The sequence below is a fragment of the Canis lupus genome, chromosome 27, assembly GCF_003254725.2.
Source record: "Canis lupus dingo isolate Sandy chromosome 27, ASM325472v2, whole genome shotgun sequence".
Lineage (NCBI taxonomy): Eukaryota > Metazoa > Chordata > Mammalia > Carnivora > Canidae > Canis > Canis lupus.
In genome coordinates, this window is record NC_064269.1 from 12,357,631 (window position 1) to 12,372,684 (window position 15,054).

The 15,054-nt window shown below is 37.4% G+C and overlaps 1 protein-coding gene across 2 annotated transcripts in view; it reads right to left on the minus strand.

Annotated features, from left to right (window-relative positions):
- PDZRN4 (PDZ domain containing ring finger 4) overlaps positions 1-15,054 on the minus strand; it is a 355,118-nt gene that overhangs the window by 118,737 nt on the left and 221,327 nt on the right. The gene's annotated exons all lie outside the window — the stretch shown is intronic.

Here is a 15,054-nt window from a genome sequence, read left to right on the forward strand (position 1 = left end):
AGCACAGAGTTCAACAATATGGCCTGGGCAATATTTAGTAAGTGAAACTATGTTGCTACATGATTTGATATTAGCACTCAGCAAAATCAATCTCCAGACACAATTTATCACATTTCTATAGGTCAGACTTTCAAAGTCACATTCTCAAAATATGCTTCAATGACACTCTTAATTCCAGAAAATGATTTAATCTAGCAACAAAGTGGATAAAGAGGAGAAGAACAATCTAACTTTAAGGAACCTGACCTTGTCTTAAAAGTGATTAAAATTCCTTTGAAGAGGGAGTTTTATTAGAGCCTAGAAATTATGTCCACATATCATAAGACAAATTGGTGGATGCGGTGGATGCTTGCTGCACGCTGAAATGCCCCCTTCAGGCACTCATTCTCTCCCAGCCCCCTGGGGACATGGGGTGCTGCAGCCCTACAGTTTTTTTTTTTTTTTTCTGTTCTGGGAACTGCGCTCAGCTAAAGCAAATTGCCTTGTGCAAGCTACACCCGCTCCCCATTGGCTATCCAAAGATTTGCCAATATAGGAACACAAAGGCTGGGTGGCTTTGCCTCACTTGAGAACAACTCCCAAGGGCCATCCTAGCTTCCTGCCAGCTCCTGCCGTCAGCTGAGGTCTCTGTTAAGATAGTACCACAGGCTTTTCACTTCCACACAGGTGTGGCTAGGGAGGCAACTAACTCTCCCAGCATCTCTTATGTAAATGTCTCTCTCAGAACCTGTTTCCCAGGCTACAAAACCTACCACAGGCTATATATAATCAAAGAGCCATTTTTCTTTGTAGAGAATTAAGATAATTTAAATATTGGCTGAATGAAATAACTATACATATTGAGGTTCACAATTGGTAAGTGACATACTATTACTTTGTTAGGACTGACACAAAAAATGCTTTTAAATATAGCCTAAAATTTAAAACATTACATTTAATAATTTAAATGCGGTTTGATTCTAGTGGGCCTCTATAGAGAGATATATATATATATCCTCATATAATCCAAAAACTAGTCAAAGTATCAAAGTAGTCAAAGTAATCTAGTGGGCCTCTATAGAGATAGATATATATATCCTCATATAATCCAAAAACTAGTCAAAGTATATTAATGCACTCAGGAGCTAAGATACTATTTGCTTGGCCTGCAAGTTTTCTTTTTAAGGAATTCAAGGCAACATTAGGCATCATATGACTGCCCATTGGTCCACACTTATGAATACTATGATACTACTAATAAAATGTAAGAAGATATTTCCCTTAGGTCCTGTTAGCCTTTGTCTCATAGGCACCTTGTAAAAGCAATAATTTATAACAGGATATTAAAAAAAAAGGAAACTAAACCTATTTGAAAAATATCAACAGAAGATTCGACATCTCAAATTAATAAGTGTTTTTCCCTCTCTCAGGATTTTCTGTGATCTATGAAACAGAGATAATACTGGCCGGAAAGCTGTGAATACTTCAAAGCCATCAAAGCAAACTTCAAAGTGAAGGACCAGTTTTAAAATGATTTTCTGGTTGTTGTGCAAGGTGAGAACCAGACATTTATGGTGGGAAGAAGAGGAAAGCACTGGGGAACCATCGTTAGCATGTTGATAATATTGTTGCTGGGTGCTCTCAATGACACAACAGGCCATGTCCATCAGACACAGACAAAGTGTCAATTGGTCGGAAAATGATAATCCATCAAGATGATCATTTCATGAATGTGATCTTACATGGAAATTACTGGGGAGGCTCTTTATCTCTACCCATTGCTCTAAATGCTTTTATCACTATTGTTTTTAAATAGTTATGAAATCACAATTTCATTTTCTTGAAATCTAGGACTTCAAGGGCTGGAATGACCATATAAAAGATGTGTAAGATCACTTCTTTATATCAATATTTAAGGCAGCCCCGGTGGCTCAGCGGTTTAGCGCCGCCTTCAGCCCAGGGCCTGATCCTGGAGACCCAGGATGGAGTTCCACGTCAGGCTCCCTGCATGGAGCCTGCTTCTCCCTCTGCCTGTGTCTCTGCCTGTCTCTCTCTCTGTGTCTCTATGAATAAATAAATAAAATCTTTAAAAACAATGCATCTGTACTTTTTATACATTTGCTAAGGTTATGGATATTTATTGGTGACATTATATTTTGGAAGATAGAAATGGAAAAGACTAAAGTCATCTAGTCTACACGTTCAAGAGGAGATCTTCCTAAGACATTTTGGTCTCGATTTCACATCCTGTGAAATATAATTATATTAAATGGAATATTGTTACTTCTTTTTCTCTCAATTCTGCTAATTACATTAAATGTAATATGGTGCAATTCTGAAAAGCTTCAGAATTTTTCCATAATTTTTACAAACTCCTGAAGGTTGAATGATTGACCCTCAGGTAGAGACACCACTCTTATATATAATTCTTAAATGGCTGTCATAAGAAGGACAGTAACATATGCCCCCTTCTTGCCTCCCTCTTCAAATTACCCTAGAAACTGGATAAGATTCTAACTGACATGGAATGCTGGAGCATTTCTGTCATGGTTCAGGATGAATTTTTATAGGGAGAGGAAATTAATCCTGGGAAAAGAACTTTTTCAAGTTCAAACACTTAACTTCTCCCCTCTCTGAGTTTCCTATCTCCAGAAACCTGTGGGCCACTGAGTTAGATAGTTCCTTGAAAAGCCTCACTGATATTGGGTATATGAGGTGAATTACCTTTACTTTCATTATATTCCTCAATGGCTCTAAGAATATCTTAGCTTTTATAAATAATAATGAATAATGTATAAAGTAAATATGGTTTGTGAATTACTAGGAAAAATATTTTAGTGTATTATTAAATTGTCCTAGGTTTTATTTAGAGCTTAAAGTTTTAAAAATGATTTTTATGTTTTTCTTAGGCTACTCTTTGTTCTATATAACCTTAATAGGGATATCGACACTTGGAGAAATTTTCATCTTAGTGCTAGAGTAATTATGAAACCCAAAGACATCATCATCAGAGAAAATTCAAGCATTTTCCATTATACTTTATAGTCGTCACCTTGAATTCTTTTTATATGAAGGAGGAACATATGTAAAATGAATAGTTTAATAATTTTGCCATACTTTCCTATTTCAGTGATGACTATAAATCATGTAAAACAAGTATGTATTCAGCCATTTTTACATAAAATAGCGAATTCAATTTTACAGCATAGAAGGCAGCAAATTAAGAAACATGACTATTACCAAATCAACAATCAATTCATTTGATCACACAGAACACTGTTTTGCTTTATACAATGTATATATAACATTCCATTTTAAGCACTTTAATTTTCATCTACGTTATAGCAAATTATCACCACTATGACATCTCATGATACTTTGTTCTTCTCTCTCAACTAATATTGCACCTTGCACTATAGCTATTTGGGAATAAGTATATTGCTGAAGCCTGCCAGACAGTAAACACCTTGAGGGTAGAGATTCCACATTATTCAGCTTTTATGTAGTGTTCATCATATTGCCCCAGACACAGAATTCATTTAGTGTTTGGCCATTCATCTTTTATTCAAGAAACATCCCTATGGGCACTGGATTAGATTGAAGACAGGGTTTTTGCCCACCAGAGAGGTTCTGAGACCAATGAAAATCCTAAGCAAGTTAAGAAATAACACCATTTGGTACATGCTATGACAGAGATAAGCACTGGGTACCTTGGGAAGACAAAAGAAGGGGTCTATTCAAGTTCAGGGACTCTGGGAAGATGGGAAAGGTAATACCTGACCTAAGCTTTGAAGAGGGCTACAACTTAAATGAGCTGAAGAACAATGGGGAAATTCTAGGAAACAACAATAGTTAGGTTTTACTGGCTGCTCTGACAGCTGAGAAATGAAAATTCTATCATTATCCATCATAACTGGAGACTTTGAGATAAGAACTTGAAATGCTGGTAATAAAATCTTCAGATTGGTGGAAGGGGTCAAGGAATAGGAGTACAGGAGGGGTGCAGTAAGGACCAATAGTATTTGTTTGTTTTGAGAAAAGCAGTGACCAAATTTCCACAGTTCTAAGACACAAAGTTCTCCCCCCATATCTTCTTGTTTCTGAATGTGGGAGGCAGCTTGCAATCAATATGCATATTAAAGGTGGTAGCTTGTCAACCCTGCATGCCCTCAGCTGTTCTTAAATTTAATGATTAGTCTTACAATTAACAATACCTTAAAATAGATGACAACTTCAAAATCCAGAAAATGAAGAACATGTAGTCTCTTGAATTATCTTGTTTTCAAAGAGAACTCAGTGAATACTGGAGACAATAATAAGTTGAGATTTCTTTTTGTGAATGGAATTGCAGCTAAATCCCCACTCCCACACCCCCACCTCACTCATATTCAATTTGCATTAAATACCTGCTCTGAGCCAGGCACTGTAGGATATGATAGAATCATGGAGATGCAGAAAAGCTAAATATAAACCCAGAAGTATTTTACTGTATTTCAAATTGTGAATCACCAGTGAATAAGAGCATTGGAAAGAGTGACTTCCCTTGTCTTGGGTCCAGAGAGCACTTTCCAAAGTAACAAATCCTAATTTGAGTCACTGGGGATTAAGGTTTTTATATGCATAGGGATGTGCAAAGCATCTAGGCAAAAAGGACATTACATAAAAGGCAAATAGATGGGAAAAGCCACATTGTTTTCACATAAGAAATTATAGTTTGGTTTGGCTAAAATTTGGACTGTTAGGAGAGTATGAGGAGAGAGAGAAGATTGAGAAAGATTTTTCCTGCCAGGAATGGATTTATGTAAAAATGAGGGAAGACTTTCAAGCTCTCAAAAGTGGGAATGACAAGCCACTTTCCCATACTGATGAGCTCTCATAGGTGAGATAATTTGATTTAAGTGGGAAAGAGGTAGTAGGAGACCTGTTTCTCTTCCTTACAATAAAAAAGGGCATCTCTGTGAACCCTTACAATAAGAAATATAAGTAGCATCTCTTATTTTCCTTCCTTTCTCTTTCTTTTCCTTCCTCTCTTCCACTTCTTCCTTTGTCAGGATATTTATTGAGTGACTACTCGGGGCTAGGCGCTCAGTATTTATAGATCAGCTTAGTGGATAAATATGGAAAGCTCAAGGGGAGAGATATTTGGTATTTACAACAGAATGAACATGGATTTTGGCATTAGGCAGGTCCTGATTTGAATTCCAGGTCCTTTAGTTGCTGATGATATGAATCTGTCTCTTGATTACTTTGTGCCTCAATTTTCTGATTTGTAAAATGGAGACAATATTACCTATTTCACAAGGTCACTGTTGGACTCATAATCTCAAAAATTATCATTTATGGCATTCCTGTAATGGGTTATGCTCTTTGAATATATGACCTCATTTAAGCCTCAACAATGCACTGCAAGATTAATGCTAATCAATTAAACAAAGACCCAAGGAAATTATTGGGATAGAAGTGGTGTTCTTGCTTGATTCCAAAGCACGTGTTCTTTCTTCTATGCACTGTGCCTCTCCTATGTACCACATTGCGTTTGGTATTTAGCATACACTCATCAAACAGTAACACCCCATGTGCCAACTGAGTAAAATGTTTTCACTATTTTTCATGTTGTCTTAACACTGAGATTCAGTTGCATGGGCAAAACCAAGTTCAAACATTATAAATATGAGTCACTAAGGAAACACGGAGCATACTTAGGGAAAGAATAGCAAAATCTATCCACTGTGCATCAACTCAACAAGGCTGTGCTCTTTTTTTTTAATTATATTGATATATATTTATAAAAACATTTAAAAACCATATATGAGCTTTTAAATTAACATATTCAATAACAAGCCTCAGGAGTTACGCAAATTTTTAAGTCACATTGAGTGTAAACAATATTTCTAGATATCTATAAACAACTATGTTATATAATATATGCAATTTCTAATTGAGGTATAGTTGACATGTACAATGCTACATTAATTTGAAGGTGTACAAATTAATGATTTCACAAGTCTATGCTTTATGCTATGCTCACAGCAAACATAGCCACCATTAGTCACCAACAACACCATTGACCATATTCCTGTACCTTTGATACTTAGGACTTATTCATTCCATAAGCAGAAGCCTACAGATCTCCCACTCTCCTTCACTCATTTTGCCCATCCCCCACCCACATCCCTGACAAATTAGCAACCATCAGTTTGTTTTCTGTATTTATTTGTCTGTTTCTGCTTTTCGTTTATTTTTTTAAATTCCACACTGTAAGTGAAATCATGGCTGCGCTCTATTAAATAAAATGACAAGCAAACAATACTTACACATATTCTGTTATTTAAGTTGACTTCAGATATTCTATTTGATAGTATCCTTAGGGTATATAATGCCCTTCAGTGAGGATGGCACCAAGTCCACTCATTTTTGTTTGGAGATTGAGACACTCAACTATCCTCATCCCATATGCTGCTTTAGCCAGGCTGTTCTTTCCATTTTCCCCTAAATATGTCTGATTAGTCACATTCTATGACTTTGCTTTTACAACGCATCCTGGACATCAAACATACTACCTTTGACTGAATAAGCATATGATAATTATGCTGAATTTGAAGATGAACTTTGACTTCTAACCTAGGCCATTCAAAATAAGAATTACTGTTAAGCTGTTTCATGAAGACTCTTAGATTATCTTTACCTACACAGAACTGTCCTTTCTCTGCAATGTCCACGGTGCTAGGGTCATAAATTTCCATATTTGTTTTCTAATTGCTTCATGATAATACATCTTGAAGACTGGCTTCTTATGCTTCTTTTGTCTCCTCTCATGCTATCTGGCAGTCTTGAGCACAAAGCAGGTCCAAAGTAATTACTTGTGGTTATTCAATGAGAAATTTTCTTTCCCAAGCTTTCCTTTGCTTTAAAAAAATTAATATCTGAATTTTACCATGATTCAATTATGGGAAAAAATTACTATCACTGATTACAATAGTGGTCTTTCATCTGTAGATTTATTAGTTTTAAAACAACAGTAGGTATTTTAGAAATTCTCTTTGTTTACACACCTTGAAAGAGTTGTTTTGTTTTAATAAAGGTACCTGAAGCAGATGCTTAAGAGGCTTGGAAGTGAAGTGAGAAGTTAGTTCAGAAAAATCTAATTTCCACTGAGATGAAAGCAAGTTTCTAAAAAAAATTTCCTACAGTATTTCTAAAAAGCTACATAAAATAGGTTTGTGTGCGCACGTGCGTTCGTGCATGCATGTGTGTGTGTGTGTGTAGGAATGCTTCACTAGGACCCAAACAACCATAAAGCAAGATTTACAGCTTGTTACAGAATAGCACAAATTAGCAATTAGATGTTATATGTTGAAACACAGGAGAATATGGGGCTGCTACCTTTTAAGCTTTTTGTTGAAGGAAACAATGAACTTTTCATAATAACCCTTTTAAAGCCGTTATTCCACATTGAGATTGATAGAAGTAAGAAAGAAGAAATGAATACAGCTGGAAGGGAGATGGAGATGGGACAGGTTATATTGATGACTTTGGAAATGTTGCATTTAGATATGAAAATCACAGCTGCACTCGAATTATCTAGACTTCTAAGTCTGAAGACAAAATTACTACCCTATGATACCTAAATCCTTATGAGCCACAAGAAGGCATTTATTAAGAGTAACACCTAAAATTCTTATAAATGTCTGCCCTAGGGTGGATAATGGGAGAAAACAGTGTCTACAAAAGACTAGATTTTTATTTTTATTTTTAAAAGACTAGATTTTTGAGGCAGATTCTGTTCTGGATACCCTGCTCACCTTTTCTCCACAAAACATAAATGTTTCCAAGACAGGGATCCTTCCCAGAACCACAACCACTTCTTGAGTACCTAGGGATTTATTTTTTGTGCCTTCCTTAATATTTAACAAGATTAATTGAATATCTATTAAATGACTTGTGAAAATTCAATATATGAAAATTCACTTATATAAAATGAATGTACCAGACAGTGACTGGTTGTCATGGAAGGATTTTTCACTATCAATCTTCAGAAACAGTTCCTCTTGTAAAGTTCAGGAATCACTGTTTGCTGAAGATATGTGGTTTGCTTGTTACTATCTAACATGATTGGAAGTGAATAACAAATGTGCATATGTTAAGTAATTATGTAAATAAGATCATGTATTTTAGAATTTTCAACAAAAATAGGTATTAAAGAATTTGTTAATCAGATTATCCTACGTAACTAGCAAAGTGAGTTGAAGAGTCAAATATCTCAGCCTACCTATTAGCTATGTTTTCAGCAACATGTGCCCTGGCATATAAAACATAGAGTCAGTGAAAATATTTTTCTACAGCATTTCATCTAAATATAAAGATAGGCAATTAGAGATGGTTGACCTTTTCCTAGGTCTAGACAATTCAATAAGTGGCGAGAATATAGAGAAATTAAATGTAGACATTTTAATATATGATATTCTGATCCTTCCAGTAGGGAAAGGCACTTCCTTACTAAAATTGCCTACATTAATTATAATCACTAAAACTATTTACTATAATAGGCCTTTAATACATTGAAAACACTCTAACATCTAAGGTTTTCTTTAAAAGTCTTGGATAAGGGAGAGTCTAGCTAACTGCACATGTTTTATTTCTTAATCACTAGATTATCACTACTATCTGAATAACATCGCTTAGTATGTGAAATCAATTGATCTTACTTTTGAAAGTAAGAGTGAAGATGACTTCCATTTTTAACATTCACAATTTTAAGTAATTTTATATATATTTTAAAAAGGCTAAGAAAATCTATACTCCAATGTTAGCAGTGATGCCTTTTTTCATCATCTGCCTCATCCAGAGAAACTTCTTGAGGGTACAGTAGAACTCTTCTTTGAAAGAAGAGTTGGATTTTGTCCACGTTTCTGTCCTGCAATGGTCTGTAACCAGCATCACTGACCTCTGTCCAGGTTAGGTTCTCCAGGAAGCCAGCTCTGAGATAGGAGCTTAGATGGCGTGAGATGCTATACACCTGCATTGGTTTGTCACTGGAGAGGAGCTTTCTGCGAGGGAAGAAATTTGGGTGAGAAGCTCTCTGCAGCTACGACAATCCTGAAGGGGCTGATAGTTGAAGATTTTCATTGACAGCACTCTGAGCAGCTAGAGTAACAAGCACTTCCTGAAGAGGGACCTGGGTAGCACATGACGGGTTTTCAAATCCCAAGAGGCAGCAGTTCGCATGCACTCTCATGTGTTTGGCCACAGGGCCTGCTCCCTTCTAGAACTCTCTCCTCTTGGCTTCTCCCACAACTTTCTGCTCAGTCCTCTTCTCGCTCTACAACAATTTCACTTTTTCTCCTTTCCTTCTCCCTTTCCTGTTTCTCAATATTGTGTCCTTGGCTCACAACATTCCTCACTTTTTAGTTTTGCTCTTGACTTTTTACATCCTTCTGAGTCATCTCATGCAACACACATGTATGTGCCAAGTTTTTGTTTTGCACATTTGCTGTATGCCAGACATTGCACAGATATCCGGTAAAGGAACACAACAGTCTCCTCTTCTCTCCCTTTCCCAGGACTCTCTTCTCTTTTGTCTTCTCTAGGTAAATTTTGCTATACCTACCCAGTCTCACAAGCCAGAAAGTTACTGAAATTTCCCTCCTCACGGTCTCAATTTTTTCCTCCCTTTTACATTCTTTCTATCACTAACTCACATCTGCAACAGCCTTCACATTGGTCTCCTTTATAGTCTTGCTGTAAAGCACCATTCTCAACTCAAGTTCAACTGCCCCCAGACAACACACCACGACCAAATCCACATGATTACCTATTATTGGAATGATCTCTCCTTTAACAACAAAAACAAATAGAAAATCTACTCTCGGGATCTCTGGGTGGCGCAGCGGTTTGGCGCCTGCCTTTGGCCCAGGGCGCGATCCTGGAGACCCGGGATCGAATCCCACGTCGGGCTCCCGGTACATGGAGCCTGCTTCTCCCCCTGCCTGTGTCTCTGCCTCTGTCTCTCTCTCTCTCTGTGACTATCATAAATAAATAAAAATTTAAAAAAATTAAAAAAAAATCTACTCTCTAGGGCTTTGGTCTTATCCTTGGAGCCTGCCTCTTGTTTAAGGTTCTAGTAACACAGAGTGTAATCCTTCTACGCCAAGTCCATTCACCCCTATCACCTGTTTGCCACCTTCTTTACCCTTCCATCTTTTGGGTTCCCTCTCCTTTTCTTCCCCAACTTCTCAAGCGCCCAACATGTCAAGCACCTCTGCCCTCCTACAGCAGTCTGGCAACATCTCTGTTGATTCAGTACTTCACTTATCACATCACATGAAAATTCTCTACTTTTGAGTCTTTCCTCTGCTACAGAGAGTGCATTTCTCAAAAGCAAGGAGTGTCAATTTGTCTCTGCATTCCATGACAAAGATCAGGATTGGCACATATCAGGCAATCAGAGCTTACTGAAAGTTTATTGAACTGAACTGTGTGTCTAGAGTTTCAGGCACGTGCTAGGTGGCTGACAAAAGCAAGATGTTATTGTGATGTGTCCTCATTTGTTCTTCTGATTGTATGGAATAGACACCCATTCAAATAAATAAAACATGGATTTGTTAAAGGAATGTATTAGAACTGGAAAAATGAAGCCATTCTGAGGACCTATTTATTCTTTATTCTTCTCTCTCTCATGATCCATGTGCTTTATTTCTCACATGTCTAATTCTCTTGTAGATCTGAGCCTCACAGACCCCAAGCTCCACAACCTGCTTACAGCCTCCTCTCTCTGCAATCCTTCCAGCCCAATCCCATTACTGATGCTTGTTTCCCAGTATAAATTTCTGAGACTGAAACAACCTAATGGAATCCTCAACCTCATGCACCAGGTGACTGGCCTGGGTTTAACTCGCTGTTAGACATGGGGTGGAGACGAAGGCTGAATTAGATATAGTCCTTCACCAGAAGCTATGATTGGGGTAGTTTACTCTAAAGAGGCTGTGGAGGTGAAAAATATGGTGGCTGACCCCAGTGAGCATCTGCTGGCAGAAGGAGGTCAAAGGACAGACAAGTACCTGACCTGCCTTCAAGGAACTCACAATCTAGTCATAAGGAATTGGTTTTAATACTAGATGAATGAACATAAGAAAGGAACCCTAAGAAAAGGCAAAATGTTATAAGAGTTCTAAGGTGGAAAGATACACATTCAAAAAAAATCAATTAATTGCAAACAGCTCCTGGCCTGAAGAGACATTTGAGCCAAAGGGGCAGAGTTTGTATAACTAGTGATGGAAGAAAATAGTGGCTATAAGGGGAGTGGCATAGAAACTGAAGAAAAAGAACTGAGAAGGATCCAAGCTGAAAAGATGACTCAAAGAGAAAGCGAAAAGACTGGTCTGGGGGTATTATAAATTGCATTATGGGAAGACCAGGTAGAGAGAAAGATGGAATGGAACCTCGGGTAGGCTCAAGGGGTATTTGAATATACTGGAATAAAAAGTTCTACTTTGGGAGCCACTGGGTACTTTCTAGGGATATTATTCCAGCAATAGCAGTGAGAGTGGACTAGCATACTGACAAATTCTAAGTGGGAAAGTTCTTACCATGATATTAGGGAGAGTCAATAGAAAGGACTATGATTATGGGAAGGCTGGATTTGATGCTGGGGAATGTGCAAAAGTAAAATAACCAGAAAGTCACTGTGTAGATAAAGGAGACGGAAATAACCAGTTTAATTTAGTGATTTTGTGTTTTATTGATCACAAGGACAGTGAGACCTCCACTAGTGCTATGGTATGTGGGGAAAGGATGATGTTTGGGAAAAGAAGTTAAGACCTTCTGAGTTGTGTTTACATGGCATGTGACAAAAGACATTTCTGAGGAATACAGGGCAGTAACTAGAAAAGAGAGACTGAGTGAGATTTAGGACACTCAGTGAAGGGTTAAGGGGACTTTAACATATTCAAAAATTATGGGAAGTGGTCCTGTAAGTCCTTATTGGATTGTTTTGGTGAAGATGAAATAAGATAATGCTTAGGGCAAGAGTGCTTAGCAGAGTGCAGAGAATATCATAAATGCTCACTATCAGCCACTTGTCAATGTTGTCATTATTGTTACTTTCCACACCGGGGGCGGGGGGAGGGTGTGTTTCAGTTCATGTTGTTAATTCATGGATGTGGGCTGTGGGGAGGCCTTTGAAGAGCCAATGAGTAAGCCAACTGGGTATCATGCAACAGTACCCACGTGGAAGGACACAGCCTGGATAGCTAGCACTATTCTACAGTGGTTTTGCCAAGACCGAAGGCAATCTCCTTTCTCTAATTTGGCAAGTGAGTACGAGGAGAATCTTGCATACCACATTAGAAGATCTTAATGGAATCTTATAAAAATCAGCGCAAACAGCAATATGCACTTTAAATATTTGTCCCTGTTTTGAACGGGTCACTCAACACCAATTAACACCCCACTGATAATTTCTATTATCAAAGAGTTACATTTGATTTATGTATGAAAAATCAAGGTAAGAAGTCAATAGATTTAGGTATTATCCTACAATCTCACGCAGAAATAAATCCATCATGAGCTCAGAAATGACTGATAAGCGGTTGAAGCTCTCTTGGTCCAGGAGCGCTGTTTAATCAGATTAATATGAAACAGGTAATTTGGTTCATGTCCATGGAAGGGCATTTTTTATTAATTCTTTAGAGGTTAATAAATAACCTATTTTGAAAAAAATAAATCACTGCAGGTAACAATTATGTCCCAAGCACATATAAAAGTTGATAGATGCATGAAAACTCCGTGGTGTGATGACTGGATCTACCCAAACCCTAGATTCTTCCCATTTGTGTTCATACTAGAGTCTGATTGGCCCAATCCAGCCGAAAATAATTTTCTTGAAACAACATTCCCACCCTTCTGCCAATTGAAAGTCTTAGATCCTCTAGGAGCAAAAAATATCAACAAAATACAAACTTGACCTCATTTCACACCTAAGCACAGCATTGTGATCATTTCTCTAGACTCCTCAGTGAGTACATTTGCTTGTGTTTACCACAGTTATAAACCTGAAACTATTCTATGTGGCCCATATTATCAGGTCACTAAATATTGAAAGAAAATGTGAAAAAGTGCAATCTCATAATGATTCCACTGCTGAGAACCACATAATCTGCTCGTAGCCATGTGTTTGGGATGCACTGCTAATCTTAAATTTTCACATGCCCTGCCAAACTTTAATTTGCCTTAGCCTTTGCGAAATAAGAACAAAAGAAACAAAAAGATAGGTGACCTGAGAATTACAAGTCTATAAATAAATATGACTTGGAGAGTCAGGTGTTAATGTGTGTGTGTGAGCTAATTTGTTTTAATATACCAGCTAGAAATACTCAGGCTTCCAATCCCAAGTCACTTTTGTAAATAGTAACCCCTCTTTTGGGGGCAGCCATGTGCCCTCCTGAACACCTGGTTAAGAACATGCTCACTTTGATGTGTGCTCCGAGCTGCCTCTCCTCCAAATAAAAATAGAAACTAGTTTGCAGCACCACACGGGGCTCCAGTGTATTATATGAGCCTATCACTGGTTTCCTTTGATATCTTATCTATTCCATTAACTCAATAAAATAGAACGCAAAGCTGGGGACAAACTGTGGGAGGGCTCCCCCTGGAAAACACAGGCAAGACCTTTAAGCTGGGGTTTTAACTTATCTAATAAAAGCCAGTTAAATGGAAGCTAATACTTCATTTTTCACCTCCTTTATTAAAGATCGTAAGTACTGCAACTCAGGAGTTGAGAAAATAAAATAAATGTATGGAGAAGTATAGGTAGAGGCAATAAAGAGTACAGCTTATCTATTTTCTCAAGATTTAGGAAGCACTTAAAGGCAAAACTCACAGACAAGCATTTTAAAAATCCACAACAAAGACTCTTGCTCCTTAACAAATACAGAAGTCCTTCCTGGATGCAGCGACCCTGCCTGATTTCTTAGCAGAATGTAAACAGCTTAACCTAGGCATAATCAGGGAGGATGCCCCCTACCACTTCCTCCATATTATACTTTTATATCAATTTAGTCATTCACAGGAAAAAAAAAAAACAGATTGATTAATCCACTCCTCTGCTCTTCTACCCCCCACTCAAGAAAATCAACACTAGAACTCAAACTCCAACAAACCAAACTAAAGGAAAGTGTTCCACCTAGAGACTGTTTTCATGAGTCAAAGCGGATGAGAGCTTATTTAGGAAATGAAAATTATTTTAGCCTATCCTTGCAAGTTTGTAGCAAAAAAAAAAAAAAAATTAAGCAAAAGGTATTGCCCCTAGTGTAATGAACAATGTTAATCTTCTTTTTCCTCTCTATGGTGATAAAGGAGTCATTTTTATATTTAATTAATGCAGAGGATCATTTTGGAAACTGGCTAATGAGCCTCTGATCACATTACCATGAAAATGTGCATTAACATTGCAACTGAGGAGGCTGTTTCATGTGTAGCAAATCCACTTTGTAATTAGCCCACTGTGAAATGAATCACGTCAGGGGGAAATCTGAAGGAACCAGTAGGCAGTGGGCACTTGGCTACTGCTGTGCCCACAGACCACCAACATCCCAAACATTGTCTTTCATCAACAATATTGTCTCAAAACAAAAGTGGCAGTGTGTCACATCTGGGACAAACTGGAAAAAGGAAGGAATAAACTTTATTTTGCCACACCACAAATTTGGACTTGAACATACACCCCAGGGAAACCTGCTTAAATAAAATGGGTGAATTAATAGAATTCTGTGAAAACTATAGAATTCTGTGAAAACTATGAAGGCTAGGGATACAGTCTTTCTTATTTTTATTCTGAAAAGCCCACAGATCTACATTAAAGGACACCTGGATTTTCACACTTTTCCCTAAGACCCACACAGATACTGTAATAAGCTCCTGAAATTAATTTCTAGTACCAAAAAGCCAAAAAAAAAAAATAGAGAGAGAGAAAGGATCTAAGAACAGGTGATAAGAAAATCCCTTTATCTCCCTTTTTAAGACAAGACATATATATATTTTTTTCTCATGTAATACAAATATACCAAGTCCTGCTCTTAA